This window comes from Dreissena polymorpha, chromosome 13, assembly GCF_020536995.1.
Source record: "Dreissena polymorpha isolate Duluth1 chromosome 13, UMN_Dpol_1.0, whole genome shotgun sequence".
In the NCBI taxonomy this organism is placed as follows: domain Eukaryota; kingdom Metazoa; phylum Mollusca; class Bivalvia; order Myida; family Dreissenidae; genus Dreissena; species Dreissena polymorpha.
Genome location: NC_068367.1, coordinates 33,163,447 through 33,180,756, shown reverse-complemented (window position 1 = coordinate 33,180,756; position 17,310 = coordinate 33,163,447). Strand labels below are relative to the sequence as shown.

At 37.4% G+C, this 17,310-nt stretch overlaps 1 long non-coding RNA gene across 1 annotated transcript; it reads left to right on the top strand.

The window, feature by feature from the left end:
- Window positions 1-11,356: 11,356 nt before the first annotated feature.
- LOC127855558 (uncharacterized) lies at window positions 11,357-17,275 on the top strand. The gene is made up of 7 exons (XR_008037588.1): window positions 11,357-11,623; window positions 11,765-11,849; window positions 12,329-12,429; window positions 12,940-13,103; window positions 14,742-14,826; window positions 15,306-15,406; window positions 15,917-17,275. It is a non-coding gene; the product is annotated as an uncharacterized LOC127855558 (long non-coding RNA).
- The last annotated feature ends 35 nt before the right edge of the window (window positions 17,276-17,310 follow it).

Here is a 17,310-nt window from a genome sequence, read left to right as displayed (position 1 = left end):
TGGGTATACTGTACGCCAGATATCTATCATATTGTAGTTTTCAATTATGTTATTTAAAATGTTTCTATTTTTAGGATGAGTATAAATGTTTCCATTCTTTTTATCTAATAATGGGTTCAGGACAGTATTGAAATCACCGCCGATTATAATATTTTTATCTTGGTTACTAATTATAAAGGATTGTAATGTTTCGTAAAATGCGGAATCATCTATGTTGGGACCGTAAACGTTGATTAATGTAAGTTCTGTTTCATGTATTTTGATATCTATACTTGCTAGTCTGCCAATTATTATTTCGTTAAGATTATCAACTGTGATCCCTTTGTTACTTTTTATCAGAAAGGCAATGCCTTGTTTATTAGTACATTGTCCACTGATGTAGATATCCCCGTCCCATTCATTTTTTAAGGTTTGCGCTAAAGTGTGTGTCAAGTGACTTTCTTGTAATAAGCATACATTATATTTTTTTTCGTCTAACCATTTGAAGATTTTTATGCGTTTATCTTTGCTGTTTAGCCCTTTTACATTTAAAGTACATAGCTTGATCATTTAAAAAAGGGTGATGTAAATGATAATGTATGTGTGCTTGTCCAGTTAGTTTCTATTTGAAAACGTGTCCAGTTGGTTTCTATTATAAGCAGTAAGATGTCTACACAAACAAACAAAATTAGAAAACAAAAATAAGGGATACAAAAGGATGAATATTCCATAAAAAAGAAGGAGTAAAAAAAAATAATCATAAATGTGAGATTATAACAATAATAAACGACTGGTCTCCAATAGAGACATAAACAGCGCATTTCCTTACACTGGAAATACACAAACTAATTGAATTAGTGATCTGAGATACAAAAAGTATATATGTATAACACCGTAGATTATATGGTAGCTTATAGTAATAATAATAATAATAATTTTATAGCAAACATGAATATGCTAGTCCTTTTCTTTCTTTTTTTTTTATATCTTTTCGTTTTTGCTCCCATATAGACCGCGACAGTTCAACGACGCAATATTTTTATCATTCATTGACAAAAATAGGTGGCATTAAATTATAAAGACAGTGTTTTTGTCTCTTCTTCAAAAGATATTTTAGTGAAATAGAAATAAAGGTCAGATAAGTACACTGTACACAACAATTCACCATCCAAGTTACAAAAATAGCTATTTCATAAAGAAAAACATTGTGTTCTGCTAAACATTATCATATGTAAGAAGATTTTTCTTTTAAACAAACATACATAGATTAAAAGAAAACAACACAAAAATTTATATGTACAAACAAAATACAAATATTATGTTAAGGGATGATGATTAAATACGGTTCTGTCAACATCGTATAAATGTAGGTAGTGATCTGAAAAAAAAACACGTATATATGACACCGTTCAATGGATGATGACTCTTTGAAAAAAAAAATCACTGTATAGCGAAAGTCGTTTTCTACCTAATATATAGCATTACAAGTGTACATATCCTGGTTTCCATGTGATGTAGATTTATATTCAAAAATTTCGTTTTCTACCTAATATATAGTATTACAAGTGTACATATCCTGGTTTCCATGTGATGTAGATTTATATTCAAAAATTAAAAAAGAGTCGATCAACTAACGTACTGTGTGTGTGTGTGTGTGTGTGTGTGTGTGTGTGTGTGTGTGTGTGTGTGTGTGTGTGTGTGTGTGTGTGTGTGGGTGGGAGTGTAAACCCTACATTTGTAGCACTCAACACTCAACACTCACTCACGTATGTAGCACAACACTTTTATGTAGCACGCCAACTGCGTGCTACAATTGTTTTATGCTTTCTAGTGCTCAGAAAACGTTCAAAATACTAGAATATGTATACTTCGACATCGCCTCTGTCTGGCCTTAGACCAATGCTACGAAGCATTGCAGATATCGAACATATCGAAGCTTTATGAGTATGTTACTGTGCTACAAAAATGTGTGTGTCTTAACACACACAAACACGTATATGGCGTGTTATGTAGCGATTTTTAAAGTGTAAATTAACTGACTTTGTTTCTATTCGTTTGATGCCAGTTGATGTACTGAAAACTTACACAGATAGGAAAAAGAATAATCTTTTTGGCATTTACTTGTATTATTGTTATTGTGATACACAAAGAGCTACATTTGAATGTGTGTGTCCGTTTAAAACAAGCTACAAACGCGGTTCGACATACGTGTTTACTGTCTACTCCATAGACCGGCTTAAGTACCACACTGGTTTCCCCACGTACTACCGCGGTAAGACTTATGGAAAAAGTTCAATGTAGATATATGAAACACAAACAGGACAAGATATGAAGGCAGAAAGCATTTCCTTCCAATACACAAAACCTCGAATTTTACTGCAGCAAGTAGCACCAGTGTGCAGGTGCTACATAGAACTAAATACTTGTAAACAAATTAGTATCAAAATAAAAAATCACCTTTAGTGGCCATAAGCAACATGCAAACTTAACAATGACACCTACACTAGCACACACGGGAGATATCTGGTGTCGTTACTGCTTTGGCTAAATTTTTCAGAATTCGTCAGTTGCAAATCAATAATCAGGTTTTGCTACTTCGACATACTTCGTGTTTTTGGTGTTTACACTTAGATATTAAAATGCTTGAAATAGTATATACTTATCGGACGAACAAAGCGCTGAAATCGCAGTGTCTGTCTATTTACCGAAAACACCATAAACAGCATAGAAGAAACACCGAACACGCAATTAACATTGTTTTAATGAATATGGCGATCGTCGTAATGTTGACAAAAGATTTAGACTGTCAAAACAAAATCGATTACATTGTAATAAGAATTTCATAGACATGAGATATGGTTTTCGACAATAAGCCAGTCAACGTTTTCGACTGTAGTGAGTTCCGAAAACGATCGATGGCGTACTTTGTGTTCCCGAGCGTCTCTTCGTTATCACCGCTACCACATGAGAATGGTACAGTAACAATTCGCGGTAATTTAAGAACGCGGTTGGAACCTCAGCGCCTTGTTCGACGGATATAAACTTGTATCTTAAATTAATGTAATATTATACAAGCATACACGGTAAGAAATAAAACGCACTTGAAATGTTATCAACGGCGTATTACTATACTCGGATAATAGGTTTCGCAATTGTTACTTCTTAAGAGTTCACTGTTATATTGTTAAAAAATATTACTTTTCAAAATGATAAACATTCGCGTGCGGTAATGGATGGCGTAACGACATATTGCATAAATGTTTTTAAGCGGTCTTCAGAGTCAATACAATAACACTTCGATACACGAACTTAAATAACCATATGTAAATGAGCTTGACAAGTGGGCATTGTCGTACAAAATGCGTAAGTTTAATGAAAGTTATAGTTTCATGTGAATTAATGTCCAATCGCATGAATACCGTTATAAATATAAGAGTCGTAAAAATTTAAAAGTCTCGCGAACGCTACATTTGTAATTGTTAAGGTTCAACAAAATATAAAATGCTTAAATTTGATGTTTAAACTCACTTTGAAGTCTTCATTGCATCACAATTGTTTAATATTCGCACGGAATGGATGTGACGCATTCTCAACATTGTTTAGAAACGTTTTTTGTAAGCCGCTTAATATTCAAATACATTTTATAAACTATAAACGAAGCTCATTTTAAGTTGTCAGTGTTCGAAATCGATCGATAGAAATTCAATTTTGAACACGGTATACAATCAATAAAATTATTTGAAATAAATAAAGCGCATTAATTATATATAACATAAGATGGTGAATTATATTTCAACATGGTGTTTGAGATAAACGACTGCATTAGTCAAGCAGTAACTGTGCCTGCAGATTTTAATCAAATGCAGCAGCCGCGATTGGCATACACAAGAAGTGCGAATCAATGTTACAAAACCTGATATATTTCTTTAAATTTAAGTGCGCTTTTGCTTTGTGGTCTGTTCTATGCTCGTTGAAGATTACCGCATACTGTGTAAATAGTTCTTGACTGCTGTTTAATGTTTTAAGATTCGTTCTAAATGGTTGTTTGGTTCTACCAACCCGACCGACTTTTGTTCTTGTTTGTTACCCTGAACTTGTTTCTAGTTATCCAGGTTGAGTTTCCGGTCGAGCTACGTTGCATTCGATCATATTTGTCGCGTTCTGAGAAAACTGGGCATAATGCATGTGCGTACAGTGCCGTTACAGATTAGCATGTGCAGACACATATTTACATCATTTTGTTTTTATACGAAACTCTTTATAACTTATGCCACACTATTGTCCATTAGCAAACAGGTCACTGTATCGTATCACTGGCAGTCTTTACCATATATCACATGAAACCGCAACGTACAAGTGAGGTGCTTTACGTTTGCGGTTCGAGCGCGTATGGGTACGCTTCCATCGTCATAAATGTCACGTGCGTCTGACCGTCGTTGTGGTATAACGTACCTCGGAGCTTTTTGCTCTTTATGTTGATGCTGTTCCGTTATTCCTAACGGCAGCAACATTTTTCTGTGGACACAACGTATACGTTTAGAACTTGGTTGGTCTTTCTTGACGTCATACACGGGAATTTCAGTGTTCGGCTGGTCGATTACCACATATGGTACATCTTCCCACTTGTCTGCGATTTTCTGCTTCCCGCGTTGAGTCACATTTCTTACTAAAACCAAATCACCTGGTACGATTTTAGCGGCTCTAGCTTTTGCGTCATAGACCATAGGCCCCACGTTGGGCGCCATTGTTGCCGGCCTAGCTACGCGCAATTTGCGTAGTTTGGGTTCGACGACAAACTATCGAATCAATCGATGTTTAAAGTTTTAATATATCGATAAAGGTATCTGTAGGAATATAAAATGTCCTACACAAATAATATAATGTATCAATCAAAATAGAATGGCTGCAGTCCAGGTACATGTTAGTATACTTATAAGTACCCGGGGTACATGTAAGTAGTACCCGAGCCGACATTGACCAATCGAGCATTGAGCACTACTAAGTACTACTACTACTGCATACACATGTATAAATTTGTATCAATGCCGTATTTATGGAAATAAAATATTATTAAAGTAAGGCGAATGAACGTCATACGTTCTTTTTCTAAACGGCGTGAAAATGATCCAAAAAACGGCATCGACGTTCTTTTTGAGCATGAGTTTCGATAATATAGATGTCATTTTACAGAAAATTGACAAAAATGTGAATAAATTGATTTACAAAAAAAGCCGACAACGACCGATATAGCGGTAAATTTCCCGGGTACGTTATATTTTATTTACCGTACCCGGGGTACATGTAAGTATACTTATGAGTACCCGGGGTACATGCAAGTCGTACCCGAGCCGACAATGACCAATCGAGCATTGAGCACTACTAAGTACTACTACTACTATTACTACTACTACTGCATACACATGTATAAATTTGTATCAATGCCATATTTATGGAAATAAAATATTACTGAAGTTAGGCGAATGAACGTCATACTGTTGTGTTTTTAATCCGGTTAGCTTTCGGTTCGGGGACATTACTGGTAGTCTACACAGAAATATATAATAAAGGGTGACTTGCAACAATTATACGTTTCCCGGCTTCTTTAATGATCACAGCAGTTCCACACGTCCGCTCGCATCAACGTCTCGTCTAGGAAGGGTCGTCTGGCTGCACTCTCACATACAAGAGAATCACGGACCCGCTTCTCGAGGAGCTCGGCCAACATCCACTAACATCCAAGCGTAGTCCAATAGAAGTTGGTTCCTTTGCACATAGACGACTCGTGCCCGGCACTACACTCCTCCCACTTTTCTCCTCTTGGGCCGCCGCCCCCATGGTAATCGTACGGTCGCACCCAAGGCAGAAGAGACAGAGACTCAAATGGGACCATGATTTCCCCCTTCCCGCAGGCACAGGAGTGCCTTTGCCCAACGGGGTACATACAGGCCGCTGCATTCTAGCGGTTAGTGACCAATATGTTTCTTGCATATTTAAAATTCCATCACATTAGTTAATAAAAAAAACATTCTTGTCGGCTATCGTCCGACAATTACTTAATCAAGAAAAAACATTCTTGTTGGCTTCCGTCCAACAAGTACAGTCACTTATGTATTAGAATGTGGAGATCACACTGAGAAATAATGTACTTTACAAAAATAAAAACAAAATAAAAGTGTACATGCACCGGGTAACATCTCCGGTCATTCAAAAAATCAAAGTGAAGCTACCAGACAGTTGCCGTCAAGCACGGTCACATAAAAATTTAAAAAGACAAGCAAATATTGTTTAAAAGAAAAACTCCGGGAAATACCACTTCCGGCCCTTTTTAAAAAAACAGTGTGGAGTGTGACAGTGGTCGTCAAGCACTGTCAATTATAAAAAACAAACTCATGCGACAAACTTCTAGGACATTGCTTTAGCATATTGTTGGTAAAAAAGAAGTTCATTTATAGAAGTTACTGAAATAAATGACATGATACAGAAATGACGAAGTGATTAAAGTAAGATCGATTCACGAATCTTAACATGGAAGGATAAAAGATGACGGAATTGCCAAGACTAGTATATTGCAGGGAAAACCAAAGAATTTGTGTACAAATTTCCCGAATTTTCGCGGACCACAACAATAGTTACTACATCCGGTGGTGCGGTGTAACAGTGGCCGCTAGGCACTGTCACATACGACCACAAGGAAACATCCGTGAATGTACGAGAACATCTCAAAAAGAAGGAAGAGCTGTACCAGAACAAATCGGGGCAGATGTGCTTCGACATGAAATTCATGGCATAGCACATTGGCACTAAGACTTCCACGAAAACATTTCCAAGAGAAGGAAGAGCTGTTTTTCTGCACTCGAACATTCACGAGAATCACGGATCCACTTCTCGGTAAAATAGTTTTTTGTTTAATTTTAGTTGTCTTTCCCTCCAGATGTCAATGAAGTGATTATTCTGCAAAATGTACTTAATCTGTATACATGTAAAGTAATTATAGGTATTACACTTGGACAAAAATAAGATTATTTTTATTCTTATACTTTTAACCCTTTTGACAGGGTTGATAGTGATCGTCATGCACTATAACACCCTACCACAAGGAAAAAACCAGACTTAATAAGAACATACAAAAAAACATCGGTGAATGTGCGAGAACACTTTCACGGGAAACCACATCCGGCGGTGCGGGCTGATAGTGATCGTCAGGCACCATCACAACCTACCACAAGGAAAAAAAAACAACTCATCTGCCAAGGAAAAAATCTTCCCTTGGCTTTTTAATGGAAAAAAACCCACTTCACGGGAAATAAACACATCCGTGAATGTGCAAAGCACTTTAAAGCGCTGTCATATAATGGAAATTACATGAAGTTTAATGCGGACGGCACCAGCTAATCTGGGACGACGCCTTACGCTCATGCATTAAAACCCCTTTTCGCAGAGCACTGCTCAGATTAATTTCAATTTCGTAATTCCGACAATATTGCGATAAAAACCCGAGTTAACAATAAGACAATAGGACATATACCTATTCAAAACAATTAAATTAATTTACTCAAAATGTTTAAGAGAACTATTACTTTTATACTCCGCGTACACCGTAATACATGTACATTATCAACACCGCGAATAGGATAGAGTTTTCCAGTAAAGAAACATCAGAGTAGTAAAGAGGATCACAAATATTTTTAATTGTCTTCCAATAGTAGGCTATGTAGCCTATGCTAGACGTCTGATGCGCTACAAGCCGTCTAGACGTGAATTTACATTGTCTGCATTCGAGGTCGCGTGATCAGTGGTGCGGATTTAAGTGCACCAGATGACCTGATGACCTGAATGTTTACAATGTCTGCGTCGCTGATAAAAATGTAAACAATGTGCCAAGAAATTGGGGTTTAACGTCATATAGTTCAATGAACAAGATAAAGTGGTTTGTGACCCAAATTGTTCAGCTCTTGAAACAGACATAACTCAATGGATTATTATTATTATATTTATTTATTGCTTATTAAAGCGGGTATATTTGATTTTGTCAAATATTTATGAATTTATATTAAATGTGTAAAAAACTTATTATATATATATTTCAATATAAATTAAAATAAAAGTTAAGAAGAACATGTGTCGAAAAATGCGAAATAAGCCAGATATTTAATTCTGAAATTGAAAACGGCTGTACAGCCGAATTCGCCAGCATGTATACCATACATGTAAGATGTGAATCTAAACTTAGTGTAACGGTTTATTTGAATTCCTGCAACGATATCTATTCATACGACACACGAACACTAACTCCGATCCTAATACTAAGACGAATGCTTCGGTTATTGTAGGAAAATATTTACGTCACAATCGGCTCGGGGCGCTAATTTGTCTTTGCTGCATTTTATGAAATTCGGCTTTAATGTATAATTTTCTTGCCAATTTTATGTTATTGTAACATATTTTATCAATAAATTATAATTAAACACATATAAAAAATCATATATACCCGCTTTAATGGACAAACAATATGTAATTGTTGCACTGAATTAAATTGATTGATTGACGCACTAAAATGTCAAGAGACACTATTGATTGACGTATTTTGTTTTGTTTGTTTTGCACTTATTAATTAAAATGTCGCGTAAGCCGTAAAAAATTGCTTACCGGGTATACAATTAATTCGCCGGCCAGGAAATTCGAATAATATTTCAATTGAAAATAGTTTACTCGTTTTTTCGGGGCCAGGGAACAGAGAAAAGCCTGAACAGCCAGGACGAAAAAACCGGGAAGATGAAGTTCTAGAAGCGTTTATGAAGACAAAGTTTGGAAATGGCCTTGAAAAACAGCAGTGATGAATTTAGAGCGAAAGACGACGCATTTATAAATGTCTGCAAACAGCGATACCACAGAAGGGAAAGTGAACTTGGCAGTATCGCAGTCTTGGTGGTAAAAAAGCTGACATTTGCAACCTACAACAAAGGGTTGATGTGATGGTGAATACCTGCCCTGGCAGTCTCGACCTCACCATGTTGGCGACATCCAAGACTCTGCTAGCTCGAGGTTGTTTATGTGAGTATTATATTTAATGTCGTTGCTAGTGATTGCTGTAGTTGTAGACGAACCTCACGGAAAGCTAATCGTGAAACCCCTACAGAAAAGAAGTCGATGTTTATCAATAATGAAGTCAGATCGAATCACAAATCAAAGACGAACTTATGTGAACCATGTTTGTATAACACAAGGGAAAGGCCCATAACCGGCTCTCCACACTCAAATTTAACAAATTAACTGCGCAAGCAATGTGAGACATTTGTCGATGTGCACATTGAATCACAATTTAACAAATTAACAAAGGTCTTTAATATACAGTTAGATACTTTGAGGAGGAATACATTGAGCAGGAGCCTCCATGTAGCTTCGGCACAATTCCAACACCGGAGAGGAACTCCAGTTGGGGCGAGTGTCTGGATTTCGTTGGTTATACAACTTGAAAAAGGAAACATTAGAAATAATTAATTGTTCTTAAATCGGTTATCCACACAATCCACGAAAATTAATGTCACACGAGTAATAATGATTTTGCAGCAAGAGCTTAGCTAGCTCATTAATGCGCCCGTTGCACTGAAGGAAAAGCCCATTTCTTTTGCTGGAAAAAGCTGCAGTTTGTAGTTTTTTGCTCAGATGGCAGAAGGTTAGTGCAGGTCCTACACAAGGAAGAACAGAGGCTGTTCTGCGTTCTCTTCGCCCGATTATTGATTCTGTTTGGAATACCGCTCAAACTCAAGGCGCGGAAATAGCTCAGTCGGTTAAATAGCAGGGTTTGGAGACAGAGACTGTTTTTGTGCTCTGAACGTCAACCTGCGAAACAGGAAGATGTCAGTCTCCGTGGAATAAAGCCATATCATCTGTAATAAATATAAACAAAGAAGCTGTTTCGTTCTGAAACTAGAGGGCGAACTCTATGTCAACAACTTCTCCCGAAAAGGAAAAACCAAAGGCTGTAGTCCTTCTGAAACTAGAGGAAGAGTTCTATGTATTATATAATAACCTAACCTTTATTATCTAAATAGTTAATGATGAATACTTAATATATAATGGTTTTATTTATTATTTTTATTTTAACTGGGGTCACTAACATGTTTTGGCATACAGATAGTCAACACTGCTGGGACAGGAGGGATACTTATGGCCGGAGGGTTATTAGTGGCTAAGGGGTTATTTGTGGCCTGACAAGACACAACAGGGGAATTGCTTGGAACCACGGGGTCCGGCTGCAACAACAGACACCCGGGGAGCAAAGGCCCGGCAAACTGGGGAAGTAAATCGTTAATTTGGAGATAGCCTCAACAACTCCAACCTGGGAGGGACGATAGCCGGTCCCCAATGTGAGGAACATAAAGGAAAGATAATTAATCCATGTATTATTGACAGGAGGCGCATATTTACTTTTCCTGCCCAGAAAATGACTAAATAACTTAGGTAAATAACAGGTATACATACATTATTAAATAATTATTTATTTATGGACTTTTGTTTTCCTCCATTTACTTTTTGATATACTATTAATATGTCGTGTTATATATATAATTTTAAATTGTATGAGTCTCTATCTTTGTGTGAGTCTTTATATTTGTATGAATCTTAACATTTGTATGATTTGGCAGAAATGGGTATTTCCCAGAGGAATTAGATATATGTATATACTGTACGACAATATGAATGTTTACAATTGGTAAAATTGCGCAAATTCTGCAATAACAATACTCCCACCCTCACTGCCAAATTTTTAGGCGGTACAGATTCTGGAAGTTAGACAATGTCTGTTAGCACATGCTTTGTGCATAATTTTTAATTGTATGAGTCTTTATATTACATTATTAAGAAAATGATCAAAATAACAGCGAATCCGATGCTTTAAGTGTGTTTTGTAACCCACAAACAAAGTGATTTATAGCCATTTCCAGAATGGCCGCTAAAAGAAATGTGGAGTTGGGGTTACATTACACTAAATCATTGTGTATCCCTCCGTGGTCCATTCGAAAGTAGTGCCTATTTCTAAATAGTTCCTTTTCTCTTCTTGAATATAAGCCATTTAACAATGTGAGACATGTCTTTTGTGGTTATTTGTAATATCCTGTATGTGTCTGGAGTACTTTGATGCCTTGGATTGGAAGCTAACTTAAAAGATGAACTTTTGAGGGTGTGTTTTCTATTGTGTGGGGCTTTTGTCGAAATTAGGATTCCGAAACACGTTTTTCTACGGTGGGTTCATTCGACAGCGATTTACTTTCTTAGAAGTTGCGAGACGGTATGTTTTTGATTGCAATTATTGGAAGATGACAGATCCATCTTTAAAATGATACCAGGTTCGGAAAAATTGATACGTCGGAAAGGCAAGAAAAATGCTGTGAAAGTTGTCAGTTTTATAATGGGACCCTATGGGAATCGGAATTAGTGTAATATAACCTTTAAAAAGCACATTTACTGCAATGTCAAGGTCACATGGATTCGTCTGCAAGCGTAACAAGTAGAAAATGAATTGTAATGAATGTTTTGATGATTTGGGCTCTAAAATAGATGAGAGATGTCAATATTTTGGTCCAAATGGATGTTTTAGGTGGTTTTGGACTGTTCCGGATGGTTGGGGAACTGGTATGGACAAGTAAGGGTAACATTTCCAACAAATCTTAAATGTAAATATTATTATGTTCATAGATTGAAGTTTCATGTGGAGAGCAAGATGAAAAATATGCCAAATTACATGCGTGCAACCCATTTATGCCATTTTTCTCTTTGTTTGTAGGCCTGACCGTTTGTCCTTGAGCCGTAGATGGTCAACAATCCGCTAGCTGTCTTGCTCTGACTGGTGCACTGGACATGATTTCAATGTGAGTCATCATACTGATTGTTTAATTAACACATGAATTTCAGTTTGTTCGTTAAAGTACTAACTTAGCTGTGTATTTACAGTGGACGTGGTGGTGCGGTGCATGTGGTAGACTAGGTATTTCCATATATACACTATGTTTACAGAATTGCGGCCAGTGGAGCAACATAGCTAATGAGTTAATAGCACTAGTTCTTCAGACATATAACTTTATTTTCAACCTATAAAGCATATTTAGCTGTAGGTGGGGCCATTTAGCTGTAAGATCTGGCTTTTGTTCTGTTAAGCCCTTAGAGTAATGAATTTCAGAGTGAAGACCATAGCGCCTTTTCCTAGTCAAGTATCGGGCAGCTGTATGTCTTTTCAGAAATGCACATGTCTTCTTAAGCATGTCATTGTGTTTGCTTTTAATACGATAGGCAATAAACTCATTACCTTTAGACAAATGAGCATCTGTAATTTCAGATTTCACTATTTCAGAGTCAGCCAGACCATGATTGAGCTTAAGGATTGTGCTGCGGATGCAGCCTGTGCAGTTCCGGGAGAAAGTCACTGTCTTGGGCAATGCGGTCTGGTATCAGGTGAGCACTTTTGAAAGCCTCACACTTTTGGGGGGTCTTAAGCCTTGTGCTGTCAATGCGATCTGGTTTAAGTACAATTAGAATGCATTCTTAAAGCAGTACTTCATCATCAGATATGGTTATCTCAAGCTTACAGTTCGCGGGCAGATATGACTTCGATTTGTTCTTGCTAGCAGAACCCGTACAGGCCAAACAATGCGTTAAGCACTATTTTCCACAGCAACCCTTGCAGACAGAAAAACAATACTTAAAATTACTTCTGGCATTTAATTTCTAATTTCCTTTATATCTCTTTTGTATGTTTGTTTGCCCTTTTTAACTCTGACATGCCATCTTGCTCACATTGATGGAGCATACCCGTTTTTGTTTAGAGCCAAGTCCCCAGCTGCTCGAGTTTGCCGTGTCAATAATGAGAAAGCCATGGCATGATGTCTCCTCTATGTGTTTCCTTATCTCAGTGTTGAACATGATTGCCAGTTTCAGGGGCCTAAACATTTTATTTTATTAAAGGTCTGGATGATCCTTGCCTGACTGCGGGTTTGTGTACACCTCAATCCGACTCTGTGTCCTGAACAGAGGCCGCAGTGGTGCAGCGCTTGTGGACGATCCATCAACATCCTGAAAGGTCAACACTTCACCAAGCTGGGAAAATTGATCCTGATAGTCATCCCCAGGTAGTGGAATGAATGTACACTGAACTACAGTGGAATCACACCCAAATGACTTTCCTGCCACGACATTAGTGTGGCCACTCGCGTAGGAATTCCTTAGCAAACATTCTCTTTTGCATGGTTACTGTGGGCATTTTTGCAACACTTAAGCTTTCAACACTGGATTTTAAAGAGAATACTTAATAAAATGTCGCTAACAGGACTTAGTTATATGAGAGAGACTATCTGGATGCGCATTAAGTGTCACTTTGTGTCGTAAGCTGTTGAAGGAGCGATTTGCGCCTTTTTAAGTGTTAATTTTGGGTAGCCGGCTTGTATCGGCTTGAAAGCTGCAAATTTTGCCTCTCATCATAATGGCATTAATTTTTGTAATTGCAATGTGTATGCTTAGATTGTAAGTGAAGCTTTTAATAATAATTTTCTTAAAAAACATGATTTTATATGCTGTCAGTGAGTTTTTTATTGAAAAAAGTGCTTAAAATTAAAAAAAAGTCTCCTGTTTCATCAAGAAAAGTACACTGATTCACAATCAATACATTTATTTGGGCCTTTTCCTGTTATATTGGGGAATTTCGCATGCAATGATACCAGTTTTTGCCATAAAAGTTACGCGTAACAATAATTGGAACCACGAAATCAGCTGTCGTCACTTAGACTAAAAATCATGCATTCCGACTTGACTGCGGCCAATTTAGTCACCGCTTAAAATGGCCATTTTAAGGCCTTTACCCCCATCCGAATGCACTGAAATTGCATATTCATTGTGGAAATAGTTGAAATCTCATGTGGAGAAAGTTTGAAAAAGATAGGACAAAGTTGAGTTCCCTTAAAGGTTACATTACACTAAATCATTGTGTATCCCTCCGTGGTCCATTCGAAAGTAGTGCCTATTTCTAAATAGTTCCTTTTCTCTTCTTGAATATAAGCCATTTAACAATGTGAGACATGTCTTTTGTGGTTATTTGTAATATCCTGTATGTGTCTGGAGTACTTTGATGCCTTGGATTGGAAGCTAACTTAAAAGATGAACTTTTGAGGGTGTGTTTTCTATTGTGTGGGGCTTTTGTCGAAATTAGGATTCCGAAACACGTTTTTCTACGGTGGGTTCATTCGACAGCGATTTACTTTCTTAGAAGTTGCGAGACGGTATGTTTTTGATTGCAATTATTGGAAGATGACAGATCCATCTTTAAAATGATACCAGGTTCGGAAAAATTGATACGTCGGAAAGGCAAGAAAAATGCTGTGAAAGTTGTCAGTTTTATAATGGGACCCTATGGGAATCGGAATTAGTGTAATATAACCTTTAAAAAGCACATTTACTGCAATGTCAAGGTCACATGGATTCGTCTGCAAGCGTAACAAGTAGAAAATGAATTGTAATGAATGTTTTGATGATTTGGGCTCTAAAATAGATGAGAGATGTCAATATTTTGGTCCAAATGGATGTTTTAGGTGGTTTTGGACTGTTCCGGATGGTTGGGGAACTGGTATGGACAAGTAAGGGTAACATTTCCAACAAATCTTAAATGTAAATATTATTATGTTCATAGATTGAAGTTTCATGTGGAGAGCAAGATGAAAAATATGCCAAATTACATGCGTGCAACCCATTTATGCCATTTTTCTCTTTGTTTGTAGGCCTGACCGTTTGTCCTTGAGCCGTAGATGGTCAACAATCCGCTAGCTGTCTTGCTCTGACTGGTGCACTGGACATGATTTCAATGTGAGTCATCATACTGATTGTTTAATTAACACATGAATTTCAGTTTGTTCGTTAAAGTACTAACTTAGCTGTGTATTTACAGTGGACGTGGTGGTGCGGTGCATGTGGTAGACTAGGTATTTCCATATATACACTATGTTTACAGAATTGCGGCCAGTGGAGCAACATAGCTAATGAGTTAATAGCACTAGTTCTTCAGACATATAACTTTATTTTCAACCTATAAAGCATATTTAGCTGTAGGTGGGGCCATTTAGCTGTAAGATCTGGCTTTTGTTCTGTTAAGCCCTTAGAGTAATGAATTTCAGAGTGAAGACCATAGCGCCTTTTCCTAGTCAAGTATCGGGCAGCTGTATGTCTTTTCAGAAATGCACATGTCTTCTTAAGCATGTCATTGTGTTTGCTTTTAATACGATAGGCAATAAACTCATTACCTTTAGACAAATGAGCATCTGTAATTTCAGATTTCACTATTTCAGAGTCAGCCAGACCATGATTGAGCTTAAGGATTGTGCTGCGGATGCAGCCTGTGCAGTTCCGGGAGAAAGTCACTGTCTTGGGCAATGCGGTCTGGTATCAGGTGAGCACTTTTGAAAGCCTCACACTTTTGGGGGGTCTTAAGCCTTGTGCTGTCAATGCGATCTGGTTTAAGTACAATTAGAATGCATTCTTAAAGCAGTACTTCATCATCAGATATGGTTATCTCAAGCTTACAGTTCGCGGGCAGATATGACTTCGATTTGTTCTTGCTAGCAGAACCCGTACAGGCCAAACAATGCGTTAAGCACTATTTTCCACAGCAACCCTTGCAGACAGAAAAACAATACTTAAAATTACTTCTGGCATTTAATTTCTAATTTCCTTTATATCTCTTTTGTATGTTTGTTTGCCCTTTTTAACTCTGACATGCCATCTTGCTCACATTGATGGAGCATACCCGTTTTTGTTTAGAGCCAAGTCCCCAGCTGCTCGAGTTTGCCGTGTCAATAATGAGAAAGCCATGGCATGATGTCTCCTCTATGTGTTTCCTTATCTCAGTGTTGAACATGATTGCCAGTTTCAGGGGCCTAAACATTTTATTTTATTAAAGGTCTGGATGATCCTTGCCTGACTGCGGGTTTGTGTACACCTCAATCCGACTCTGTGTCCTGAACAGAGGCCGCAGTGGTGCAGCGCTTGTGGACGATCCATCAACATCCTGAAAGGTCAACACTTCACCAAGCTGGGAAAATTGATCCTGATAGTCATCCCCAGGTAGTGGAATGAATGTACACTGAACTACAGTGGAATCACACCCAAATGACTTTCCTGCCACGACATTAGTGTGGCCACTCGCGTAGGAATTCCTTAGCAAACATTCTCTTTTGCATGGTTACTGTGGGCATTTTTGCAACACTTAAGCTTTCAACACTGGATTTTAAAGAGAATACTTAATAAAATGTCGCTAACAGGACTTAGTTATATGAGAGAGACTATCTGGATGCGCATTAAGTGTCACTTTGTGTCGTAAGCTGTTGAAGGAGCGATTTGCGCCTTTTTAAGTGTTAATTTTGGGTAGCCGGCTTGTATCGGCTTGAAAGCTGCAAATTTTGCCTCTCATCATAATGGCATTAATTTTTGTAATTGCAATGTGTATGCTTAGATTGTAAGTGAAGCTTTTAATAATAATTTTCTTAAAAAACATGATTTTATATGCTGTCAGTGAGTTTTTTATTGAAAAAAGTGCTTAAAATTAAAAAAAAGTCTCCTGTTTCATCAAGAAAAGTACACTGATTCACAATCAATACATTTATTTGGGCCTTTTCCTGTTATATTGGGGAATTTCGCATGCAATGATACCAGTTTTTGCCATAAAAGTTACGCGTAACAATAATTGGAACCACGAAATCAGCTGTCGTCACTTAGACTAAAAATCATGCATTCCGACTTGACTGCGGCCAATTTAGTCACCGCTTAAAATGGCCATTTTAAGGCCTTTACCCCCATCCGAATGCACTGAAATTGCATATTCATTGTGGAAATAGTTGAAATCTCATGTGGAGAAAGTTTGAAAAAGATAGGACAAAGTTGAGTTCCCTTAAAGGTTACATTACACTAAATCATTGTGTATCCCTCCGTGGTCCATTCGAAAGTAGTGCCTATTTCTAAATAGTTCCTTTTCTCTTCTTGAATATAAGCCATTTAACAATGTGAGACATGTCTTTTGTGGTTATTTGTAATATCCTGTATGTGTCTGGAGTACTTTGATGCCTTGGATTGGAAGCTAACTTAAAAGATGAACTTTTGAGGGTGTGTTTTCTATTGTGTGGGGCTTTTGTCGAAATTAGGATTCCGAAACACGTTTTTCTACGGTGGGTTCATTCGACAGCGATTTACTTTCTTAGAAGTTGCGAGACGGTATGTTTTTGATTGCAATTATTGGAAGATGACAGATCCATCTTTAAAATGATACCAGGTTCGGAAAAATTGATACGTCGGAAAGGC